General features: G+C 38.1%; 1 protein-coding gene across 34 annotated transcripts in view; it reads left to right on the plus strand.

Moving 5' to 3' along the window:
* Window positions 1–20,737, plus strand: part of cdc42bpaa (CDC42 binding protein kinase alpha (DMPK-like) a) — an 88,474-nt gene that overhangs the window by 23,576 nt on the left and 44,161 nt on the right. The gene's annotated exons all lie outside the window — the stretch shown is intronic.

Consider the following 20,737-nt stretch of genomic DNA (forward strand, 5'->3'; position numbering starts at 1 on the left):
CCTTTAGATGTGCTTGAGGACTTTACAGGCTTATGGTCGACGAAGGCCAAGCTGCATTCCTGGATGGTGTGGCGAACCACTTTCGCACCGCGGCCACGGCCAGCTTTGTATGTTGTAGGTGGAAGCAAGGCTGGCAGCTGCTTAAGGGCGAGATCCCCAACGCCATCTGTAGGAAGACATAGGTGCCAATACGATGTGGAATTGCATACCTGTGATTTTGTCATTCAATATCAAACTAAAATAAAGCCGATTTCCGCGCAAAATAAGCGGGGCTTGCATGACTTCATAATCCCCGCGATTTCATCGCATAAAATTGCATAAATATCCCGCATATTCCATCGCATTTTTTAAGGAAAAGTGCCGCATAATCAAGGATTTTTGCCCGCAAAAATCACAAAAAAACTCAGCATTTTTCTGGAAGGACTGGTTAATGTTATTAGGCAGACTAGTACTGCTGTGTTGACTCTGCTGTGAAAACTTGGAATTTTTAGTACCCAATTAACATAAAGAGGCTGACAAATTTGTTTAACTCTATTCCTATGATGATGTCATTCACTATTCTCAGAGCTCATGTTGTTTTTCACTGTGTAACATGTTCGAGAAGGCTGTGAATTGTTCAAATACAGGTGTTAATAACTAAAGCAAATTTACACTTTTTATTTTAGTTGGCTACAGTAATGATAGCGGCCAAAATGATGTGAAATTGCACTGTTTTTGGTCAAAAACCTTCAAAAATGTTGGACAGAGGAATGCTTAACCCCCCGCTGCTACTTTTGCCCACCCACATAAGCCCTCTAAAACCCCTGGGAAAACTGCATTTACAAGTTCTGCAGACAAGAATATATTACCTGGTGTTAATCCATCCAGGGGCAATGTCAGCTTCCCCTCCTGTCTTGCCAGCAACAGGATCTTGTCAGCATAAATGGGTAGCCACGTTTCAAACAATTTGGAAGCAGCATCCCCATGCAGGACAAGAAAGTCCTGTGCAATCTATAAAATGAAAATTTGTATATTTTTAAAACCAATTCAATGTGACACACTAAGGTTATAAACAATGCATCCTCATATGTAAGATCATATTTCCCTATACCTACCATGCCTTTGGTCATTAGGCGAGGGAACTCTTCGAGGATCTGATCGATGGTCCAATTGTTGTCCTTAATCCACTTGGCCCTGTAGACTGCCGTGTTCTCCATGTAGGACTCTATCTGGCTGAGGGGCTGAGAATTGTTTCTCAACCATTCTTTAAGCTGTGACGCACGTTCGTCTGATATGGTACATTCTGTAAAAAAGAACAAGAAAGTTGTCAGTCACTGAAATATGGATGTTTTGCTTCATCAAATAATTTTTCAGTTTAATAATTACCTGGTATAAGAGCCCTTGCAGGTGTTCTTATCTATTGTGGGTCACCACATTAAGTTACTTAAATAAATGGACATAAATGCATTTAGTCAGACATATCAGGTTATTTCACTGTTTTTACATACTTTAATCAGTCTAACACTGTGTTATGCCTTCGCATTTCACATTAAAAACTTCGGGGGGGAAAAGCGCGCTCATTCATAGCCAGTTAAAATAACATAGCTAAGTTAGCCAGGCCACCATTTTATTTAAAAAAAAATTCTTATCTATTGTGTGTCATTACTTAAAAAAATGCACATAAATGCATTTAGTCAGACATATCAGGTTATCTCACTGTTTTTACATACTTTAATCAGTCTAACACTGTGTTATGCCTTCGCATTTCACATTAAAAGCTTCGGGGGTGAAAAAGCGCGCTCATTTTTAGCTAAGTTAGCCAGGCCGCCATTTTATATAAAAAAAAATTCTTATCTATTGTGGGTCACCACATTACTTAAATAAATGCACATAAATGCATTTAGTCAGACATATCAGGTTATCTCACTGTTTTTACATACTTTAATCAGTGTAACACTGTGTTATGCCTTTGCATTTCAAATTAAATGCTTCAGGGAAAAAAGAGCGCGCTCAATTATAGCCAGTGCTTCCATGATAACGGCCAAATGGCTAACGTTAGCTACGTTGTTAGACAAACCAACCAACTAGCCTCGACAATATAAAGATATTACTTTAATAGGTAACGTAGACTCACTGTATTCCGGACACTAGACCGTTTCCCGCAAATTCTATAAATAAACACTTCACGGTCATTGCATCCGTGTCATCTTTGCCTCATCCTCTTTCGCTTCCGACCAACCCAGCTTATAGTTGTTAAAATGTATGCGTTATTAGAAATGACATGTAGTGTACACAAACCTTAATTTATTTGCCTTGCTGGATGAAGAGTCAGGTTCTCTATGACGAGCGCTCGATGTGTGGATTCGATCTGGTGGACTCTGAGTCTGGTGATGATGTGATGATGACGTTCGAAGCACAAACAACCCACGTGCTGGGCCAACCGATGTATGTTGGGTAGATGGAATTTGGGTTATTTTGTGCAACTCATGTGTTGAGTCAAAATCCATATAAATAACCCATAATGGGTAAAACATTTCATAACCCAGCGGTTGGGTTGATGAAATAACCCATCATTTTTTGTGTGTATCTTTACAAAAGTTCACAATGCTGCTGCAGATATTCAATATAATGTAGACAACGTTGAATAAATACATGTTCGTCAGGTTAGATACTGATAATTAATCACTCAAACCCCTTTATCTAAACCTCTCTACATAACCGCCGGACTTGCGCGTCCTCCATGTCTGTAGTTTTTTAACAGTTTTCACTCGTGTTTGTAGTTCTAACCGAATCCTCGTCCAATGCGCAATGGGTTGTGGGCAATATTAGCCGTTAGAGTGTGCATCGATCTGCACATCGGATTCTAACCGGAAATAGTAGACCATCCGGGTATCTGTGGAATACTCATTTCAACATACTACGATTTGGGATGTACTAATTCTATTTTCGAATACTTTTTATGACGGATAGTATGCGAACTGGGACGCGCACACTATGTCTCTCTTCACTGACGTTCTGAGTTGTTGAAATCGTTTCTTAGGGTACTGGTTTTTAGAAGGCAGCTGTGATACTCTGAGATGGTGAATGGGAACATGGCTTGTGTAACATTAGCAACACATCATTAGCTGTTTGATAATGTTGTCAAGCAGAAGGCTAATCATAATAATTACCGTTATGTGTCCGACATTGTAAAGAGCGACCTTTGTGCAGCGTTTACCTCAATAACTTGACCAAAGTCAGCATAAAATTGAAATTGACCTCATTTCTGGTCTTATTGTGCACAATCATCTTTGCACATTTTTCCAAATACAAAATAACGCTTTTTTCTTAAATAACTGATAACTTTCTTAATTTTTTCCTAATAACTGGTTTGCCTCTGAAAGGATTTTCCTTTTCGACCAAAAGCCATGAATCCCTTTTACTTTTAAATGTGTTGAGGAAATCAACAATGCTGATTTCCCCTGAAGTCCATTTAAAATGGTTTCACGCACTAATAGAATAATAATTAGGGCTGTCACGATTCTTCAATTAAATTTGAGTACTCAAATAAACAGCAAAATACTGAAAAGTGGCTTATTCCATGCATGAGAATCCATGAACCGCATTATTAGACTGTTTTTAAAGGCTGCACGAATCAAGATATTAAAACCATTTAAAATCATAATATAGGATAGTGCTATTGTGAAATCCACAAGGCTGAGATTGTTAAATATTCAGTAAATATTTGCACTGGGATTAATCATGCTGTAAAGTGTAACCACAAAAACAATCAAATGGCTGTTGGTGCCTTGTGCATGTATTTTTTTATAATACGCAGTGTATTGTGTGTAAAAGGTGTAATGTAAAAGGTGATTATGTTTATATTATGTGTATTAATTTATGTATTTTAACAGTGTTGTTCAATAAAACCATATGATTACTTGCTTTTGATACTATAATCTATAATCTTATCTATTATTCTTATTATGTTTATGTAGGTCTATTTTAAGTAATTTCAATGGCTATTGTTCACTTAGGTCTATTTTTATTACTCAAAAAAAAAAAGATTACTCAATTAAGCGTCAAAAAAATCAACCGATTACTCTATCACCAAAATAATTGTTAGTGACCCCCCTAATAATAATTTCCTTTTTTATGATAATATGTTTCTAATTTTCTTTCTGACGATTTTTGCTGTTTGTTTTCCATAAATTGTCCGTGTGGAGCGTTATAAATGTCAGAGTAGTTTTTTTATTTCAGACGAAAAAGGAAAATGCTGTTTTCTGAAACATTTTGATCTTTGACTAGATGCCCAGGTGCCTATAGACTCCCTTCTATAACTTTTCCAATTAATAGCTGTTTATTTGAAACAAACGAAAAGTGAACGTGAAATTGTCTCCATCCCGTTCCTTAATGAGGACAGCTGTGAGTAGTTGTATGTTCGGCTCCAGTCGAGTGGACTCCATATGTGTAAGCGGAGCACAGTGTGACCGCTGCACCGACCTGTTCACCAGAGGTCAGCAGTTCAACTCCCGCATTACTCTCATTCCACATGCAGACAGGTATGTGACTCGCCCAGGACCATCCCTCTGAACACCATCAGACCAGCAGCAACAATCTCCTGAATGCAGGCTATTTTCAGCACCGCCCCTCAGCGTCTGGCTATGAGCGAGTCTTGCCAGCATTTAAAAGACATCTAACACTCATATTCCTAGAAGAACCCGGTGGCGTGTCTGGGATTTTGACACCTCATTGTCACTTCTGAGGCTCTGACAGCCACACCACTGCCATCTCTGCAGTCTGTCTCGGCTCCGGTCATATGAGCTGTCACTTCAAATGCTTGAGCTTGTTACTACAGGATGGATTCTGATTGGCTCTGGTTGGATCTGATCGTTCATCAGCTGGATAAAACTATATCTTTTAACTATAACCGGAGTACATGTAATTTATGACATGTGGAAGCATTAGCCCGGTATCAACAAAGGTACAGGGAAGAGACAAATGAAACATGACACCAAATAAATGCATGATTATAAGTACTTCAAGCAAACTCTGGTATTTGCCATAATAATATGTGTATTATCGCAATGGTTAGCATAAGTAGCCTTTAGCATTGCATATAAATATATTTCTGCCTCATACAGTAATCAGACCCCCCATTGTATCGCAAAGCAAGTTATTTAAAACACTCGCTGGTGACTGAAAGTGAGTTTTGCACTGAAAATTGTTTTAAATATCTAGCTGGTAGCCTGAAACTTAGGAAATTACAGAAAGCTACTCGTCTTAGACAGCATTCAAATAATAAAATGAATTCTATTTAACGTCTCCTTGCGCTTTAAAGGACAAATTCACACAAATGTATCTCAAAATGTTCAGTTTCCTAGTAAACATAGTCGGATATGGGTTTAAGTGAACGTAAACAGTTGAGAAAGACCATGCACTTTAGCATTAGTCTTACAGTGACAGCAGCCTAATATTCCTGCCGAGAATTGTTAAATTTCACTGGTATCATTTGGTGTCATCACCTTTTTTATTACAGTACAAAGATACATGGGTCAAAAATAACAAAAACAATCACTTTTATTCATTTATCACATTTTTGTGGTGGGGCCAGTGAAACTTTCATCATTGAATTAATTGAATTGAATCGAAAATCTTGAGCTGAATCGTAAATCAAATTTAGATATTTTGAATTGTAATAAAATCAAATCGAACATCTGTATCGATACTAGGCATGTGCACGAATATTCTAATTTTCTAATGTAATTATTATTCGAAAAATAAAATACTATTCGAATTTTACTACGTTTGCTGGCCGTTAATGCAGTGAGTCCATGATAAATGCGAAGCAGTTACTCACAGTTATGATTTATGCACTGGGTGGCGCTGTGGAGCAAATACAAGTTGATTGTATTTGATCACATAATGTGCTCGTCTGTCTCGCGAAGTTTGGAATTACTTAGATGAAAATGATATTGCAAAATGGAATTACTTTTAATCAAATTAATTAATTAAAGAAATTGAGTTATCACAATATCACCACCACAATGAGAAATCACATGAAATCCAAACTGCAGTCGAATGAAGACAGCTGTCCATCACTGCAGGTAAGAGCAGCTGTACCCCGAGTGATCCGAGATGATACATTGACAGCAAAATGATTTTGAGATATATGCTTCCTTTAAGTTTGGGTTTATGAAACAGAAAACCCAAAGTGCTGGTTGAAACTTTGCTTAGCAAACCGTTATCTTTGTGTCTCTGCAACGTCTGTTAGCACAGCGTGTTTTCTCACTCGAGCATCTGGATATTATTGTTTTTCTCAACATGAACGTGAAACGATATAAACACGATAACCATATGCTGACTCGAGTGCATATGTACGTTCTGTGCGATAACTGTGCAGTCTGCTTTATTAGCGTTTTTTCCCCCCGTTCGCGCTGCTTGAGCTTATGCTTTTGTTTACACGTATTGTTTAATGTTTTCAACTAAAAGAAAACCTTAAGATATATAGTAAGCTTGTTGTGTATATTGCCTTATTGTAAGTTTGTTCAGAAATGGTGACAAAAACTTAAAAAAACCCAACTAAAATATCTCCTTACACGTCATTTAAATATACGAATATTCAAATGTTATAAGCCTGAATATTCAAATACAATATTTTTGAAAAATGCCCATCCCTAATCGATACCCAGCCCTAACATCAACCAGAATTACGAACATATCCTTTGTGTCTTCTTATTTGATCAGGCTGCCAAAAATGTAGAAATGTTTTCACACAATTGGATTAAAAATGCAAAATAACCATATTTCTGAGATGAAAAATAGGCACAACTCGCTAAAAGTAGCATACTGTGTGTGCAGTATGGTATAATCACTAGTGTTCCATTCTGAACAAAACCAAAGTGTGTGTAGTGAGGGTAGGGTGTGTCACTGCTGCACAGCCTCTTGGGATCGCCAGGATCGTCCATCTTTGCCTGAAAATTCAGGAGCTCCCAAAGGAATGAACACCACTGCAGCTTCTGAGCGAGATCTCAACCCCAGATCCTCGACCACATCGCTGATCACCATCTGCAGAATCCCGGAGGCCGCAGAAGAAAGCCCCCTCGCATTCCTGCGGTCTCTTTTTGCAGGAAGCCGACACTGAAGTCAGCAGTAAACTACTCTGTGACCTTTGTATGGCAGTTCACAGCTTCCTGTTCTTACAGTGTAAAAACTGAAAGGTTCGAGTTTATAAAGTACAGTAACTGTCCAGCTGGAGGAAGCCATTAGTAACAGTAGGTTATTGTGGTTTAAGTATGTGAAGTTTTGTCTCTTCTTGTAAGATTCTTCTCATGGCTGTTTTGGATGGGGAATTAACCTCTCCATCACAGCTCCGCTCCAAGCTATTGTGTAATCTGGGTTAATATTGATTCAGGTGTGCATGTTTTCTGCTCGAATGAGTTGCTGGCAGACAAAATCCAGCCTGGAGCTCATTCGGATCATGAGGTCAGGCTCTGTCGCATTGACAAACACACACCTCAGTAATTCTGGAGCTCCTGAGATCTTCACTCTAGTGGTTTAGTAATGTCTGTTTGTAATAATCCGGTTATTGACCCTCCTCTGCACTGTGTGCAGATATTGATCAGAATTCCTGAATGTCCACCCCTTTTCCCTCTCTCTCGGGATGATAACCTGATGGGTCGGATAGATACGGCCCTCTCCTGGCCAGGTCCTTGGTGTCTCTTTATAGTCAACTGCCAATAGCTGTCATCAGATAATGATTGGAACCGCCTTAGTCAGTGTCCTTACAGATAACATTCAATTGTTTTTCTCTGTTGTTCTATTTTCCTTTGCCCGGGAATTGAACAAGCTATAATGAAACTGTAGATTTGCCTTAGACTATAAATGTGGAAATTGGGATCTTCTTTTTTGGTGAGGAACTAGAAAAATTGTGATGCTTTGCAATGTGTAGTTGGCAGGATGTAAAATATAGCCAATACCTATATACAGAAAGCGAGCAAAGATCGCTGCCATTATAATCGCTGAAGCTGTCATTTACAACAAAGCTCTTCCGAAAACTCCGGTTATAATCAATGAAGCTGCCAACGCTGTGCAATGGAGCTCTTATTGACATCGGTTTTGTACTTTGTAGGTTATAATGAAGGATTTGCGATTAGAGCTTGCAGAACTTGTGATTGGCGATTGGCTTCAAAGCTCAACACTGTGAAAACATGTTGTAAATAGAAACATTTGACGCTCTTCAAAGCGGTTTAAAAGCAGCCGACTATCAGTGGGTACTGGTACTGCAGTACGGCAGATAACGTCACGTTAATAGGGCTGGGAAACAAATATATTGATTTCTCGATTTTAATCGATTCTTATTTTTACGAATCGATATCGATTCTTAAATCCCAAGAATCGATTAGGCTAGTCATCCCGTTTTCAGTTGATGAATGAATAGAACATTGTATACCATCCATCCAATAAATCACAAATCTTTGTTTTGTTACTATTGATATGAAACAAAGTCTCAGATTTCAAATTACGTCCATTTTCTTACGAAATTCAAAAGCATAAATACCGTTTTGGCGCTGTGGCGTGAGATCGCTCTGGCACAGCACAAGGAGCGCACATGATCTCTTCCGCCTTAATAATACCAGTTACAGCGCGAAATAAAGATGATTGAGCATTTGAAAGTGTGTATAAAGTACAACTTATCGAAATCCGTATCGTCACATGAAATCGCTCAATCAGTCTTTTAACCGTGGAAAGACGTCAGTAAAACAGCTTGTAAACAATGTCATGTAACGTCGCATAACGTCATAGCCTATGCAGTGACCATGAATTTGTTAGTAAGCTAGAAAAATTAACTCTAAAGAGGAGCATTTTGCTAAGTATATGCACCATATAACATATTCATTATAATTTTTAATGTTCTTCAATATTTAATGCATGTTTGAATAAATCTGTAAAGTTTTTATGACAGCCACCATTTAAATGTTTATTTTTCATATAACTTTATTATTATAAAAATAAATAAAAGTGTAATTTAAGTGTCTATAAATCAGTTAATTTTTACCTTCAATATTATAGTAGGCTAATGAAGCCTATAGGCTACAACTGACTCCCATACTTTACAGCATTAAGAGATTTGTTTTCCTTGAGAATTTGCCATGTATTGTACCTGATATCCAAAATAATCGATACTGAATCGAATCGGAATAGAATCGGAATCGAAATCGAATCGAATTGCAAGCTTGTAAATCGAATCGAATTGTGAAATTTGTTTCAATACCCAGCCCTACACGTTAAATGATCGAACACATCTTTGATGGGACAAAGATTAATTTTTGTGGCTGCCAAAATATCTTCAATGCAGGTTACGAAAATAAAATATATAATCCTAACGTTGTGTGTCCCGGTTTGATATTATACAGATTGATGTAATTAGTAACCTGTAGCATAGCTGCACTAGTGAATATATCATTTTGTTCTGAGATTTTAAGTAATTTTAGATGCATTTGAGAAAAACAGCACCTGTTGAGGAAGTTGTGGTCTGTTGTAAACCACTAAACAGGATGCGGTGTAAACCCTGAAGGAAGTGGTACACCACTGCTAGTTGTTCTGCTCCTCATAGGAAGTGATGCCTTATTTCCAGGAAATGAGACACCGTTCTTTGTGAAAGGCTCAGTGCGACTGAGATGAGGCTGTCTAATTTGTACGACCGGACAGCTGACCATTGGAGACGTTAGTGGTCAGTAAGCCATGCCACTTCTTTCTCTGTCTGTCTGATGTCTGGGCAGATGGTGTCCACAGATCAACATGCTCTTTTAAAGCAGGATTACCTCCCTTCCTCTGATTACTTGTCCTCTCTTTCTGTTTGTGTGTGTTGAGGCCTTGATGCACAACACTGACATCTTTGACTCTTTATTTGTTGAGATCTAGCTAATTGGTTTATGTGAAGTGTCTGGGAAATATGTGGTTTGTCTTGAATGCTCTTAATAAAAGGCGGGGTTATGCTAGCTGGATTTACCCCAAATTAGACACCAGAAAGTAAGATCTGATTATGGGCTAATTCGCACTGAGCATGAATATTGAGCGTTACTTTTTTTTTTTTCACTGACCAGTAAACAAAAAGCTTTTATACGTCTAGAACTGCAATTTTCTTTTGAAAAGCTCATAATGCCAAATGTTTTTTGAACTGCATGAAGCAGTCTTTCCCATGTTTCTTTGTGGAAAGAGAACTGCATGAAGCAGTCTTTCCCGTGTTTCTTTGTGGAAAGAGAACTGCATGAAGCAGTCTTTCCCGTGTTTCTTTGTGGAAAGAGAAAATCAGGAAGAGAAAATAGCTGCTAGTAGAGTAAACATGGTCATCACTGTAAGTGGTCTATTTGCGGAAGGGCTGGGGGGGGACGTTTGCTGTTTTGTCCACCCCCTTCCACTCGCGAGACTGACAAATAACAAATAGTTGTAAGAGAGAGGAATGCTGGGTCATGCTAAAGGCCATTAGTGTTTACTGTTTACGCATTTATAGGGAAAATTGCAGGGTTTTAAGTACAGCTCATGACTTTGGACCGCCTAGCCATGGGAAAGTGTTTCAGTTCATTTAGCACTCTCTTTTTGGCATTGCAAATTCAACAGTGCTTTATTGGCATTAGGGGTGTCGAAATTAATCGTTTCTACGATGCATCGCGATGCAGACGAGGACGATTCGGTTATCGGTTCAGTAATAGACCATAACCGGTTATAATGTACTGACGCTTTTCTGACGTCATTTGTCACGTATGTGCTTTGTCTTGATACCATACACTGGCAGAGGGAGGCGAGATGTGTGCGCATAATTAAAAATGCTCCAGCTACTTTAAAAGCCTACATCTGGACACATTTCGGCTTTTATGAACAACCTGGTAAGCACGACCTGGAGAAGACACGCGCTGTGTGCGCTCATGTCACGCACAAATAGAATAGGCAGGAGGTAATGGCTATATTTACTTGATAAACTATGTTAGCCGTGTTCACCCCGAGCTGTTACGCCTGGCAGAGCCGGACTGCTTTAGAGTTAGAGACTGAGCTTCAACGTCACCCGAATCCGCAGCCAAAACAAATAATCCACCCGCCTCAATATTGTTCTCTGATTTAAGTATTCGCTGCCAGCCGATGGTGAAATTACAATTATTCTGTGTTGTTACGGGTGATTATAAATGATCGTCATCTTCAACAGTGAACTCTCGACGGTTGATGCGCGCGCCTCTAATGGTGACATATACACTGATGAATGAGCGCTGCATTTAAATAAACATTTCTTTAAAACAAAATTGATTTGATAAAATTTTATTTTCTTAATGGCATTAACAGGCCTTTGAAATTCAAACTGGAATGTCACTGTTTCTGTCACTGCGACTTCCCGAACAGACGAACACACGCACGCGCACGGATCACTTTTAATGTAAATTTGAAAATTGAGGATGCGGTGCATCGAAATGCATTGTGATACCGAATTGAACTGAATCGATGACATGATAATCATAACCGAACCGAACCGTGAGACCAGTGTAGGTTCACAGCCCTAATTGGCATGACAAAAAAATAGTGTTAGGGGTTATTCAAATGTGTAATATTTAAGCATGAGTGCTAGTAATAGTGATTAGTGTTGTCACTATACTGGAATTTCTAACTTTGATTAGGGCTGGGTATTGTAACAAAATTTTCGATACCGATATCAATACCTTGACTTCGATACCGGTTCCTGAACGATACTTTTTTCGATACCAATTTTATCAATATAACATTACCTAAAAAAAATCTTTTATTTTGTCAGTTTGTTGACTTTTTTACACTCATATTTTGAGTCTGTAAAAAAGCACCAATGCTAAAGTTTTCTATGTTTCCTAATCATTTAACAACATGTATTCTTTACTTCAATGAGCTCATTGTTTCTGCCTTAACTTAATGCATTGTTTAACAATGAAACTGAATGAATAAGAATTGAAATGCATTACACACAGTCACCTCTGATAACAGATCACTCTAAATTGTAATTTAGACACATGCATTTTCTGTAAAGCTGCTTTGAAACGATATGTATTGTGAAAAATGCTATACAAATAAATGTGAAGTGAATTAAATATAGGCTACTGGGGTGCGGGATATATGCCTCGCGCTCAGCACACAAGAAACTTGCCGCAAAGCACTGGCAAAAGTAGCCTAATGATTATGGATGTGTCGGGAAACGATAGCAAGGAGATATTTTAATTGTTTATTAATGAACAAGTGTTTACTAAGTGTGTTGGCTGCAAAGATTATTATTGCGAATTTGCGATGCTGACTCGTCATTCCTGCAGTAGTGAACGCGCGCGCGCCTATATGGATTAGGTAATCAAACTATTTATTTCTAATTGTTTCGTTTAAAAGTACATATATTTTGAACATATATAGAACTATTTCTCATGTCTGTGAGGCAAGTATCCTATACGCTGAGTTTCTGTTCATGTGTGACACGCTCCAGTTCTTGTAGTCGAAGACGGATAAACTTTCTACTCTCAAGTGTATTCTGTGCGCTTTTAAGTGCCTTATCAGATTTGCCGTGTTGCCGGTCTTGGCAGCAATTATATGGTCGAAAATATTGCATTGAGTCGGGTACATAGGTACACTTTTATCATTTCCACATATTTTCTATCTATCTGGGTTGGGACGCTTACACACACACACACACACAGACACTACAGCCTCACGTGCGACGAGGCACGTCTCTCTGGGCAGCCATGTAAAGTAGTGTTTTTCCGCCACAGCCAATCATGCTGCATGCTTATTGTTTCACTGACGTTGACGAGATTAACCACTTAGGTACCGAAATTTGGGACCGAAAAAACAAGACATGTTTCGATACTCTGTAGTATCGAGGCAATTCGGTCAGTACCTAAAAAGTACCAAACTCGGTACCCAGCCCTAACTTTGATACAGTACCTTGAAAAGTATCGATATTCAATACCATGTGATGCCACTGGGAAAAAATGCTGTATACTGTCATATAGATATTTTTAATATAGATATTTTTTTACCCATCTATGGAAAGTCTTGGCAATCAAAAAAATCTTCTGAAGAGATGACTTTTAAGCTTTATTCATATAAACGTTGATCAATTACCGTTACAATCTCACAAATATTTGCTAACTTTATGTATTTGTTTTTAAAATGGGGTAATTTTGTTGCAATAGCTTACACACATCACAAGGAAGCTTGATTTCAAATAGTAAATTTAATTTAAAGACAAGGTAACAGTAATAACATAAGAACAAATGAACAAATAACGGTTACACTTTATTTGGTAACACTTTATTTTAAGGTGTCATTGTTACAATGTAATTATACATTTAAGTACTGAGTAATATTAATGAACTTATTACTTAGTATGGGGTTAGGGTAGGATTAGGCTTTGGTTGAGGGTTAGTTGCATGTAAATATGCATAATTTACTGTTATTACTATGGTAAGTAAATGTAACAAAGGCACTGTAAAATAGAGTGTTACCCAAATAACTAACAATATTTTAAAATACAATAGAATACAGATACAAATGAGATAGACTGCTTTATTTTTTTCAGTTAGGTCTAACAGTAGTATTCAGGGAAGAAACTGAATAAAGAAACAAAGTAGCCTAATCAAATTTAAAATAACATTGGATAATTTAAATACAGATTAATCAGTCAAGAGCAGTAAGTGATTTTCTCTTCGTGTTTTACTGTTTAATTAACATTAACAACATAGAGAGCGGCACGTTTATTAGGTTGCTGTCCCTTTAAGACCTAATGCACACACGGATTCAAAATACTGTTACACATTCTTCCTGACCTGAGGTGGCTTTATTATGTGTGTGTGTTTTGGATGTGAGTGCGAAATCTACGTGAATGAGTAGAATTATGTGCAATTACTCGCCGAAATTCAGACCCGGTTACACCAACACTATTTAACCGGAGTAAATGAGGTGACTGACTGAATGAAAGGAGGCGGGTGTGTGTCAACTCGTTGTCAGAGAGGAGGGCAAGAAGGCACAGCTGGTATCGGTGTATCGATACTGCAGAAAAAGAGTATTGGAATCGTTTCGGATATTTCAGTATCGGTACATATCGAAATATTGATATTTTTTGACAACACTAAGCTTGCCTTTGCAAACATCACTAATAGCACTGCAGATCAAACTAAGGTCATGTGTCCAACAAAGCCTTTTTAGCCAGCCGAAAACACCAGGAGCTCCTCTGAAAATGCCTTGCTTCGTGCTCTTGAGAGCAATTAAGCGACGCAGCATTTTTTTTGCTGTTTGTTTCAAAATATTAGAATCTCAATACAATGTAAAGCATTTTCTCTGGCTCTTGTTTAAATAATTTTATTCCATTGTTGTCTTATTGTTGTTGCCGCTGTACAAGAAGGATGCGACGGTTGGTCGGTGTGTTAATCGTCCTGCCACTCCTCCACTGTGATTGGACAGCTGGATAAAAAAAAGCGACAGTGATGAGCTTTGAAAATTAAATTTTACCCCAAAAAACGTCCGGAAAAAACGCCAAGCGCTCAGTGTGAACTATAAGACACATCATGCCGTGAGGTTGGCATCAGCTTCCCTTTATAGGACATTTTTCTTTTTTCACCCAATTTCTATCAAACCCAATTAGGTGGCAAAAGCTCTCAGTTCAGTCCTCACGTGCACTGAGCAGTGGCTTCATGTGCTTGCGTCTCAGACATCGCTCAGAAACCATCTCACAGCGCCCGCATATAGTGAAATGAGTTGTCTTTCGCTGCTTATTGCACTTCAGTGGTTTAAAATCACTAGTTTTTAAAGAGCAATGCTTAAAAACCTATGCAAATGATACGTTTTTGTGATTGTGCAGCACAGCAACATCACTTGAGCGTAACTACGGTAGAGACAATAGTTTACGAATTTCCACCGGTTGTTTGTGTCTACCAGTATATCGCCCACCCCTAGTTTATTATTTGTTATTTTATTTGTTTCATGTTCTCACAGTGCTATGTTTTCTTTTTTCTTATGTAGTTTTGTTAGTGGTTTTCTTGTGTATATATATTTTTTTATAGAATCTTTTGTAACATTACAAATGTCTTGACTGTCAGTTTTGGTCAATTTAATGCATCCTTGCAGAATAAATCTGAACTATATCCGAACGATAGTTAAGTTTGTGTTCTGTGTGTGTGTATGTCGTATGTTAGTGATTATGGCAGAATAGGATGATCAGGACACTGATGTGAAACGGTTAATTTTGAAATAGTTACTGGTTGAATGTACATTTATCCTGCTTATTACATGACTACTTTCTGAATCATTAAATAAATGGTCATTATTCATACGTTATTTAGAAATATTTGATTGCAGAATGCTTTAATGCACAATCAGAATCATGTCCTACAGAGAGCGACTAATAAGAGCGTTGGAATGCTCTGTGGGTCAGAGCGTTTTTTGGGCTGGCTGAGAAAGAAAGAAAGAGAAGTTATTTTTAACAACACGGCTCTGTTTCTCAGTGCCCACTGATCCTTTACTGTCTCTATCACTCACACACACACAGTCTTCCACCACCTGCCCATCTACTGACCAGCTGCTGCCCCTCGTGTGTGTGTGTGTGTGTGTGTGTGTTAAAGAGACCCTGAGGACATGAAACGTTGCATGACCATTCATACAATAATGTCATTTATACCTATTTTAAAAAAATCACAATACATATCTAATCGGCACCCTATAATCGTTATAGTATTGTATCTGGAGAAAAGTGTATCGTCCCAGCCCTAATGAGAGGTGAGGTGAATACAGTCTACAGGGACACATCGCTCTCTTTCTCGAGTGTTTTCCTCAAACTCATCTTAATAATGTCCTCTGGGTCTTTGTTGACCACATACATCAGCAACAATTTTGGCAGATGCGGATAGCTTGTTCAATGGTCGAAATATTATTTATTATTTCTAAGACTCTCTTTTCCACTCCTCAAATACATAAAACATTTGCCTTTTATATATATTTGCATTTGTAGTCTCGCCGCAGCTGTGGTGACATGCGGCGACTCGACAGGGCAGGAAACCAGCACTAATCACATTTTAATGTCCTCCTGCTTCCCAGAGTTGTGTTTCTGTCAGGGCCTGTGTGTAGCATCCTTCATGTAAGAGGAAGATACGTTTTTCTTTCAACACTTTGACTGGCTTGAGGGGATGATGTTAGCTCCGGTGTTGTCAGGACTGGGGTTTAGTTCACCTACTGTCAGGAGGGAAGTCGACCTTGATCCTTAATCCGTAGAACGGATGATTATGTCATGTTGTTAGATGTATCTCACTGGGTTTTATTCTTATATTTGACCTGCAAACTCATTAAAAATCAGGAACAACAAAATTGTGTCTGTAAATTAGTTATTAGACCAGTGTAATTTTAGTATTGTTTACGTACTATTATAGTATTTATTATTATTTTTAATTAGCTTTTCAAATATGTGTAATTTTGTTATCTGCGTTTGTCATTTTTATTAGAGTTCTTATATTCCTATTTAATATTTCTATTTATTTCTATTTCAAATGTAGTGTTAGTAATTTTACTACTTAAACTGATGGTAGCACAGTCAAAGGACTGCCTGCTGAGCATTTCTGCTTGCCGCACCCCCGACGGTGCCATTGCGGGTCATCAGCCGGGAGCCACCCGTCATTGACGTTTCTCTCCATTAATCCAGGAACATCCCATGGTGGTGGAGCAGTCCCTGCCGCCCCCTGCAGCTGACCCTAGGACCCTTGCTTTCCCCATGCCTGGTCCGTCCTTCTTAACCAAAGCCGAAAGCTTCCCTGCTCGGCCTCCTCGGCCGGGTCTTTCAGCGCCTTTCTGAGTTTATTTTATTTTTAAGAGTTAACTTATTTTAGTTAGTTGCCAAGGCTTATATTTAATTTTTTTCTTAGTTCTAAGTTTTTCAACTCGTATTTATATTTTATTTTATTTTATTTCCACTTTAATTTTTTAGTTTAGTAAAAGTTTTACAGGCCTCGACAAAAAGGACTGCTCGATGGCCCCCGCGGGGCGTGAAAGACACTCGGGCCAGTTGACGGAATTGTCACTTACCCGATTGGGCCAGTGCTGCATCTTAACTGAAGTTGATAATTTGAGCATTTTTTAGCCTTGCCAATTTAAATATTCAAGTTTGTTACCCGTGGCACCGTGTCTCACATTGCACGAATACTCTTTCACAACTTCCTGAGCTTGCACTGACATATTCACATTGCCTGTCGAGTATCATCGTAAACGTAGTTGGTTAAACATTAAACATAGACATTAAACGTTAACATGAGATACATGTGTAACAGTACAGTATAGTGGGTCCGTGCAACTCTTAAAGTGACCGCAGCCTAATTATCCTGCTGCTGTCTGTTTTTATGTTAATCAAACAAATCACTCACTGCTCTTGACTGAATAACTGTAATAAGGGTTAATCTATATTTATACAATAAAGAAGACTATGCAGTGATATTTTACATTTGATTACTAGTTCTGTACCCTACCTGAAAAGTTAGACCTACATGAAAAACCTGAAAATAACTGTTTATTTAATTTGTATATGTTTGTTCTATTGTATTTATTTGTGTTATTGCTCGTAATTTGATTATTTGTTATTATTTTATTACTGACTGTCTGTAACAATATTTAAAATGTGTGTGTATATATATATATATATATATATATATATATATATATGTATGTGTATATATATATATATATATATATATATATATATATATATATATTTACTTAAGCTATAGTTTTTGGTGTCATACCCTTATTTATTAAGGTTACATGGATCAAAAACAACTAAAACAATAACTAGGCCCATTTTATGTTCTTTATTAATTTATTTATTATTTTTTTGTGATGGGGCCAGTGAAAATTTTGGCAGGGCAAGTAAAAATTTAAACCACTGGTCCAATCGGGCCAGTAGAAAAAGTCCTTAGGAGCCCTGGTTTTAGTTTCAGTGAGTGCCCCGTTCTGTGTAATATAGCTGTTTGTGAATGTAAAAGTTCTGCAAAGTTATACATATCATAGTGCATGATAAATAGTTATTGTCTCCCAAAAGAAAGAAGCGATTCTGAACTGCTGAAATGAGTCGACAGTAATTCCGGTCTTACTTCCATAACATTCAGGTAACAATGTAACAAATTTGTGTAATTCCCACCTATGGTCTTCATTGGCTGCCCGTGAACAATGTCTGCTTTTCCCGCTCTCAAACAATGTAGTTGGTTTGTGTTCAAATTCTCTTTGTATGTACTTTCATAGGATGAGAAAATGAAGAGTCAGTGGTTAAAATAACCTCAGCAATACGACAGCAGTTTAACCTTTTGACGACTGCTTCTCAAATCTCAGCGTGGTCAACAACGTGTTTTATATTTGTCTAAAGAAGAAACTAAGGTCTTTTAAGTCAGTTTTCCTTTTAAGGAAAGTGGTAGTACACAAGCTTTGATTTGAATGTGTGCATGAGTGTTTAAGATATTAAATGTTGATTGTAAGAAGGGAAACTTTATTTTTCGAGTGTCATCACCGTTTTCCTCTGATCCCAGAACAGACTCCAGGAGATCCTGACCTCGAGCACCAGATGAGTCATGTTAATCAGTTGTATTGGTTTGCATGTGAACGGTTCCGCCTGTTCTCCTGAAGCGGCCTCTTCACAGTAGCTCTGCCTCTGTGGAAACATGGAGGGAAAGCAGCCGGAGAGGGGCGGAACAAATAAACACGGCCTCTAATGAGGCAATCCAAACCAGTGTACCCACACACAGGCCAAATCCACACAGTTCCTCATCTGGGACAAATGGAAGTTTCCGCTGCCGTATTAAGGATAAAATCAGTGATTCGATTCACACAGCTTGTAGAGACTCTTTAATGTGCCCAGAGAAGTGTTCCCTGTGAGGAAGTCTCCATGACCGTCCAGGCTTCTCGTGTTGATTTTTTTTGGAAGAGTCCCCAGTTATGACTATAAATTGTAGTAGACCACGAAAGTACTCTTTGTTTTCATTCCTTAGCTTTCAAATGGAGTCGCAGCAGGAGTGTTTTGAAGGGGACATTTCATGAAAAACTTGTTGTTTTTTATGTGAAATCATCTATAGTTCACAACCCCGGTCAGCACTGAACTTTTATTGAAACTAAACTGCAAAAATGAGGCATTCAGATATTGTCATGGCTATGATGTCACAACCATGAGCACATTAAAGCAATAGTTCACCCAAAAAAAAAAAGAAAATTCCCAAACCCATATGACTTGCTTTCTTCTGAATTTTTCATGCTGCTTTTTACATAGAATACAAGCATGATCAGGACTTCATTCACTTTAAATACGGACATGATCAGGACTTCATTCACATTAAATACGGACACAGAAGTCTTTGTGTGAGGAAGCATTTGATATTTAGCTCTCAAATCTCTTTTGCATGAAAAAATATCATAATGTACTCAACTGTAAAAGTGTGGGGAAATTAAGATTTAAAACATTTTTTTTGCAAGTCTCTAATGCTCAGTGAGGTTCTATTTATTTGATAAAAATACAGTAAAAGAGTGATATTTAGTGTAAAAGTGTTCATTTCTTTACTGACAACAAACTTTTGAATGCTAATGTAGGCCATTTGTATATCATTAGAATAGCCTAAAGATGTTGTAGGTAATTTCAAAATGTCTAAAAGATGATGGAAAATGTCAATTATGTTTAGGGTGAAGCATTTACTAATATTATAGCTTTGTCTTAACCAGGCATGAGTTTTTGTCGTAACCAGTAGACAGACCGCCACAAGCGACAGGAGGTTTTGTTGATTGCTTGGTTTCCATTTCAGTAGCAGTTTATATTCAGTTTGCACAGACTCATTTCTTAAATTTCAGGAATATAAAAATGCTGGAAAAATTTTAGAATATTATATACCTCAGTATCAGGTTTCCATCAACTCTTAGCACAACTGTGTTTTCATTATAAATGTCAATAGGGCTTTTTACTGTGGTTATTAAAAAAAAAACAACGACTGCCCATTGAACATTGTTACAGGATTCAGGGCCGTTTGGGTGAGATATTAGAGGAAACTCACCTTACGAGTGTTGTAGTAATTCATGTCTATACAAGGCACATTCTAACATTCACTCCGTCTTTATTACTGCTCCATGTAAACCTGGATCAAATTTACGAGGGGGCGAATAAGAGCGAGAGCGTGTGCGTGAAGGAGAATAAGAGCACTGTGTGTTTCGCTCTCGCCTCGAGCGTGTTCTCTCACACACAGGTTCATATAAGCTGTAATGGAGACATGAACTTGCGACACTTTGATGCCTGTTTGTTTATGCTTCTAGTGCCGGTTGCCCCATGGGCAGGTCACAGATGGGGCAGAGAACACCTCTCATACCCTATTAAGACTAATCCTGCCCTGCAAATGACAGGTTCAAATCTCTGACCTCTGTTTGTTTTGACTTCCTCTCGTAAGAGCTTGTGTTATGTGGAGTGGATGGAGGCTTTCTGTGTCACAGAGCCGTTTCTTCTGTGGCTCTCTCAGGAATAGAGGTGATTTACGGGGCGGACACAAGTCCCCACTGTGAAGCCCTCTGTGAATTACTGCTCCGTCTCATTAAGAAGCTCTCCAAAGTCCTCACTGGCTCTAAGCCGTAACATGACTCAAACATAGTTTTGCTTCATGTAAACCAAATCCAATATTTACATTTACGTTAATGTATTTTTGCATTCACTCGTATCTGAAACAACTTGCTGTGCATTCAAAGAGTAAATGTGCTGAGTGTGTGTGTTCCCTGGGATTCGAAT

The sequence above is a fragment of the Siphateles boraxobius genome, unplaced genomic scaffold (genome assembly GCF_051911475.1).
Source record: "Siphateles boraxobius isolate OS27281-9 unplaced genomic scaffold, OSU_SipBor_1 22, whole genome shotgun sequence".
Taxonomy (NCBI): Eukaryota; Metazoa; Chordata; class Actinopteri; order Cypriniformes; family Leuciscidae; genus Siphateles; species Siphateles boraxobius.